Consider the following 6,124-nt stretch of genomic DNA (forward strand, 5'->3'; position numbering starts at 1 on the left):
GATTTAAAAAATACATCGAATCACAATAAAATATATAAGGGTAGGTTTTAGATTATGTTTATTTATTTATTTTATGTAGTTTGTGTTGGGGGAGAATGAGATTACACCACCAATATAATATGAATCTATATGGTCATTGTCCAAATTTTCTATTTCCTAACTTTTCATGGACGCTTGAGGCTTTCTCTAATAGGAAAGAGAATTGAGATTGAACAAGCCTTGAAATTCAAAAGACAAACACTTTTTTTTTTATTGATTTCTTGGAGAAAACATGTGATCTTTGAGAGTTAGAGAGAGAGAGAGGTTAGATAGAGAATTGAAAAGTCTAATTAGTCATTAACAATCCTAAATGATCGTTTAAATAGGTTATGATCTGTCACTAGAATAGGATTAGAGCATTTAAAATTGACTTTTGGAGCCAAAAAACACATTTGTACAGACATCATACGGACGTCCCAGGGGACGCATTGCCACTTAGTGGGCGACACGTTGCTTGCTTCACAATTAGAGTTTTTCACATTTAGGCTACGCATCCTCTCTTAACAGGAAATGTGTTGCCTGAATGACTGCCCAAAATTTCCAAAATGTGTCTTAGACACCTCCAAATGCCCCCAAATTTTTTGTGCACTCTTAAATATTGAGATTGTTTAAATATAATGGTTAATTTATTTACACAATGTGGTGCAAAATACTTAACAATTTCACTCAAGTTGAAATAAAAATATAAGTTGCTGTTGTAGGCATCTAACATTGACTTTTGTGAGTAAAAAAATGATACAATGAGGTATCTAAGCTTCCCCTAAAAGTTTGGAGTCATTTGGATGTGTTTAAGAGAATTTTTGGATACCTTAGGCTATGGGATAATGACATGTCACAACCTATATGTCGACATGTCGCTTGACACATTAAATTAATGTGCGTTTTGGCTCCAAAATTATGTGTTTAAAAGGTTATTTTCTATTGGTAAAGCCTAATGGCGGTGCCTACAGTATAAATAAGGGTAATTAGAGTTGAAAAACTTTGATCACACTTTTTCATTCTCTCTTTAACTTTCTAAGAAGACTCATTTTCTCCAAGAATTATTTGACTTGTGTGAGTTTCAAATGCTTTTTTAATCTCACGTCTCATTCCATCTTGGTAAAGCTTCAAACAACTTCAGAAAGACTTGGAATAGAGATTTTGTACAACGATACTCATTGTGTTTAAGCTTTTTGATGTCCCCGCATGTTTGAAGACTCAATTGTTCAATTCAGAGGTTGTATCTCTCTAAAACCCTATATCTCTGAGATAGACTTTTTTATTTATTTCATATTTCATATTTTAATTTTTCATTATAATTTGTGATTTTATCTTTGATAGTGCTAGTAATATTTTATGTGAGGATTCCATTTATCTAGGTGGTGTAATTTCACTCTCTATTTTATGCCATTTAATTAGATCTTGCTTTAATTTTTGAATTTTTAAGATTTTCCTTCATACTATGCATGTGATTCTAGATTAGTCTCTAGAACTTTGTATTATTGAGTTTATTTCTATTATTCATTGTTGATATAAAGTCTGTAAGCCATAAATTTCCAACATTAGATAGGGGTGAATATTTGACCAACAAAACTCGAAAACTCGCATAACCCACCCGACCCGAACCCCGAGAACCCATTTTTTTTTTTTGGAAAACCTATTCATTTTGGGCCTATCCGATCCGAACCCGACATGTTTCGGGTCAGGTTCGGGTTCTAAAATTTAAAATACATGGGTTCGGGTTACACTTGAACCCAACTGAGTGTATTTAAAAAAAAAATTGAAACCCTAAAAAATTAAAAACATAACCATTTCTCTTTCTCTCTCATGCACGGGCAGCCTCCCCTCCACTCCACACACTAACGACAGACCTCTCCCTCCCTCCCTCACGGCTTCACCACCACCCCAGTCACCCTCTCTCTCACGCACAGGCACGACCCACCACCATAACCACATCCTCCCATCGCCACAGACGCAGACCCCGTAGGCGCAGCCAGCCAGCCACCACCAACCACCATCACTTTCTTTCTCTCTTTTGGCTCACACTCAAGGAGCACTCCGGCCCAACGGGGACCACGACCACCAGACCACAGTGCCACCACTGGCGCAGCCACCAACCAGCCAACCCCCTCACGGTGAGCACACCTTCTTTCTCTTTATTTTGATTTTTATTCTTTCATTTTTGTCTCTATATATATTATATACTGATATACTCTATCTATAGGCTCACTGTGTTGGTAGTCTACGACTCAATGATTATTAGATTATATATCTAATCTATACTAGTATATAATATGATTGTGTTATTATTTTTAATATCTAATCTATGAAATATATAATGTGTATATGTTCATTATTTTGTGTATCTATGACTATGTGATTACATATTTAAATCTTAAACTATGTGATTAAATATTTTATTTTACCAAACAAAGTTGTGATTTCATTAATCTTGAATTAGGTTTTACATTTAAGGTTCCTTTTTCTTTTTAATAAACCATGATCTTTAATTTTTTTTATGAAGGAAACTTTCATTGATTTGCAAAGTTTGTGTATAATATATGATTAACGTTAAAAGTCATGGTCATATCTCAATCTCATATGCTGAAATTTTTATGACAATCACTTATTTTTATGGATTTACAAATTGGATCAAAAGCGGGCTAGTCTAAATTCATTGCTTCTACTTTGAAGATTGAGGTAAACTTACTATCTTTGTTAGATTGAATTATAATATATAGGCTTGTGTGAATGTGTGTTGCCCTGTTGTAGTGGATATTAGGCTTGTGTGTTGCTATGTTGTAGTGGCTATTAGGCTTTGTTGTAGTTGATTATAGACTTGTGTGTTGCCCTGTTGTAGTGGATGTTAGGCTTGTTGTGTGTTGCTTTGTTGATTGGTTATTTTTTTAAAAATATGTTGTATTAGGTAATGGATATTGATGAGGTAGATGAAACTCCTCCTCCGATAGATGATCAACCTCCTCTCACTCAGACTGAAAACCCTACTCCTACTGATAAGGGTAGAAAAACTAGGGTTAGAAATAGGGGTAAACCTCTCATCCCTCCTGGAAAAACAAAGGGAAAATGGTCATCTGTTTGAGATCATTTTACTAAGGAAGATCCTCATCCACCCCCGACAGATCCTAATGAAGAGCCTCCTTCCCCCAAGTATATATGTAATTATTGTGGGTCTGACTTCTTGTGTGACACTAGAAAACATGGGACTAGTCATTTGTGGAACCATTTTAAGAAAGTTTGCGAGCTAAGTCCGTTTAAGATTGATGAGCACAAACAAAAGACTTTAAGCTTTGAGCCTGTAAAACGAGGGAAAGAGGGGGAAACAAGCTTAGTAGCGGTAGCTTATAACAAAGAAGCTTGTAGGGTAGCCCTCACGCAATATATTGTGTTGGATGAGTTTCCATTTAGACATGTCGAGGGTGAAGGGTTCAAAAGACTTGTCAAAACACGCCAACCTAGGTTTGAGATCCATTCTCGAATGACTGTTGCTAGGGATGTATTGAAGTTATATAAGGAGGAGAAGGTGACATTGAAAAATATTTTGAGCCATGAGAGGATATTGATTACAATCGATACTTGGACTTCCATTCAAAATTTGAATTACATGTTCATCACTGCTCATTGCATTGATAATGCTTGGGAGTATCAGAAAAGAATTATCAATTTTTTCCAAGTGGTAGATCATAAAGCTGAAACCATTGGCAATGAGATCGAGTATGTCTTTTAGAATGGGGCATTACCATTACGGTAGACAATGCTTCCTCTAATGATGTTTCCATTGGATACTTTAAGAGGAAGTTCAAAGAGAAAGAGAAGGGACTAATTTTAGATGGAAAGTTTTTACACATGAGGTGTTGCGCTCATATAGTGAACCTAATTGTCACTGAAGGGTTATAGGAAAACCATGGGTCAATTGCAACAATTTGAAATATTGTGAGGTTCGTTAGGTCTTCTCCTTCTAGGCTAAATTTTTTTAAGGAGTGTGTGATGGAGGAGAGGATTGAATGTAAAAGGCTTATGTGTTTAGATGTCCCAACAAGGTGGAACTCCACATATCTAATGCTCAATTGTGCAATGAAATTTTGGAAGGCATTTCAGGATGGAATCAGATGCTAATTATATGAAATATTTTGATGAGGTTGACAAAGATGGAAAACCAAATTAGGGGCCCCCCACTGATGTTGATTGGGATAAGGCTCTAGTGTTTTTGAGGTTTTTGGAGACTTTTTACTAAATAACTTTAATGTTTAGTGAGTCTAATTATGTTACCGCTAATAAGTACTTCATTGAGATCTGCAATATGCAACAGGAGCTGTATGACTTAGTAGTTGACGATGATGAGAACGAGTTATTGAGGACAATGGCAATGAGCATGAAACTAAAGTATGATAAGTATTGGGGAAATCTTGATAATTGTAATGAGGCACTTCTAATTGCTTTGGTCCTTGACTCAAAATACAAGCTTGAGTATCTCAGTCATTGTTTTAGTGCTACTTATGATGAGATGGCGCGCAAAGAGATGGTGAAAATGATAGAGCAGACAATAAGGGCAATGTTTGATCAATATAATGAGACAACATCAAGTCTTCATCCATCGACATCTATGACTCAACTACAGTCTCAGTCTATTGTTAGTGGTTCATCCACGTTCGGCATGCCTATTAGTGGTCAACCTACTACCAAGAAGTCACGTAATTTGCATGATGAGTTTGTGGCACGGAGATTGGAGAAGGATGATGGAATGACAAAAAATGAGGTCTATAAATATTTGGAAGAGGAACCTGAGTGACCAAGTGAGAATTTTAATGTTTTTGGATGGCGGGTTAGTAGTGGGTGCAAGTACAAGATCTTATCACTCATGACTCATGATGTGTTAGCTATACTAGTTACCACCGTTGCTTCTGAGGTGACATTTTCTATATGAGGTCAAATTTAGATCCTTTTAGAAGCTCACTAAGCCCAAGGATGGTTGAAGCATTAATTTGTCTCAAAAACTGGTGGAGTAGATCACATCAACTCATCATTGTTCGAGACTATATGGATGAAGAAGAAGCGCTTCAAACATCAGAGTATCTTGAATCAGATAATTTATTACATTTTATTTGGATTTTCATGGTCTAACTTGCAAATTATAACGTATAAATATTTATTTTCAGTGTGTGAATATTTTATAATCTAATATTTATCTTTTATATTAATAATATTTGTAGAGATGACCAATGATACTACTAGTGCTGGGCCAGCCTCATCCTCTGTCAATGTTTAGTCTTCAGCCTCATCAACTGCACAACAATCTACGAATTCAAAGAATTATATGTAAGATTTTATTCGTGCCTTATTTTACTTAGCGTTTTGTTATTTATTATCTTTGATTTCTTTTCTTTGATATATTTTTTTATTTGAAAATTTGAATTTTGAAAGGAATGAAGGAAAGGAAGGAAGGAGTGATCATACATACTACTATTCTCTTTCTTTGTATTTTGGATTTTCATGGACTTTATGTTTATTGTTGTAGAGTTATGGACTTTATGTTTGTTTATGATTGTATTTTGGGACTTTTGGCATTTTTATGTTTGTAATTTGGACTTTGGATATTAGATAATAGATAATAGGTAATGGATTGTACTTTGGAATTTATATTTAAGTGTTTTAGTATATTAATTTTGTAGTTTGTTTCTTGAAATGCATTAAAATCACATTTCTTTTCTAATTTCTAATTTTCTATAAACTTATGTTTCATGATTATATTTTTGCAAAAATTTTACCAATGCCTAATTTGTAAAAAAAATTAATTGAACAAAACTAACAACAAACTTTAAAAATTAAAAAAGTGTAAAAATTGTTATTTTTGAAAATTTTGTACCAACGCCCATTTTCTGCCCAAAGCCCAATTGGCCCAGCCCAACCCGACCCGATCAAGCCCAATGTACCCGAAACCCAAAAATCAAATCCGTGTGCACCCACCCCTATCATTATATCACTTTAGACCCAAAGTCACAATTTTTAAATACTTACAACAAAAAGTCAAATTTCACATTACCTTTACGCAAAATTGTAAGACTATTATACTAACTTGTGTAATACTACT

This window comes from Humulus lupulus, chromosome 1 (genome assembly GCF_963169125.1).
Source record: "Humulus lupulus chromosome 1, drHumLupu1.1, whole genome shotgun sequence".
NCBI classification, from domain to species: domain Eukaryota; kingdom Viridiplantae; phylum Streptophyta; class Magnoliopsida; order Rosales; family Cannabaceae; genus Humulus; species Humulus lupulus.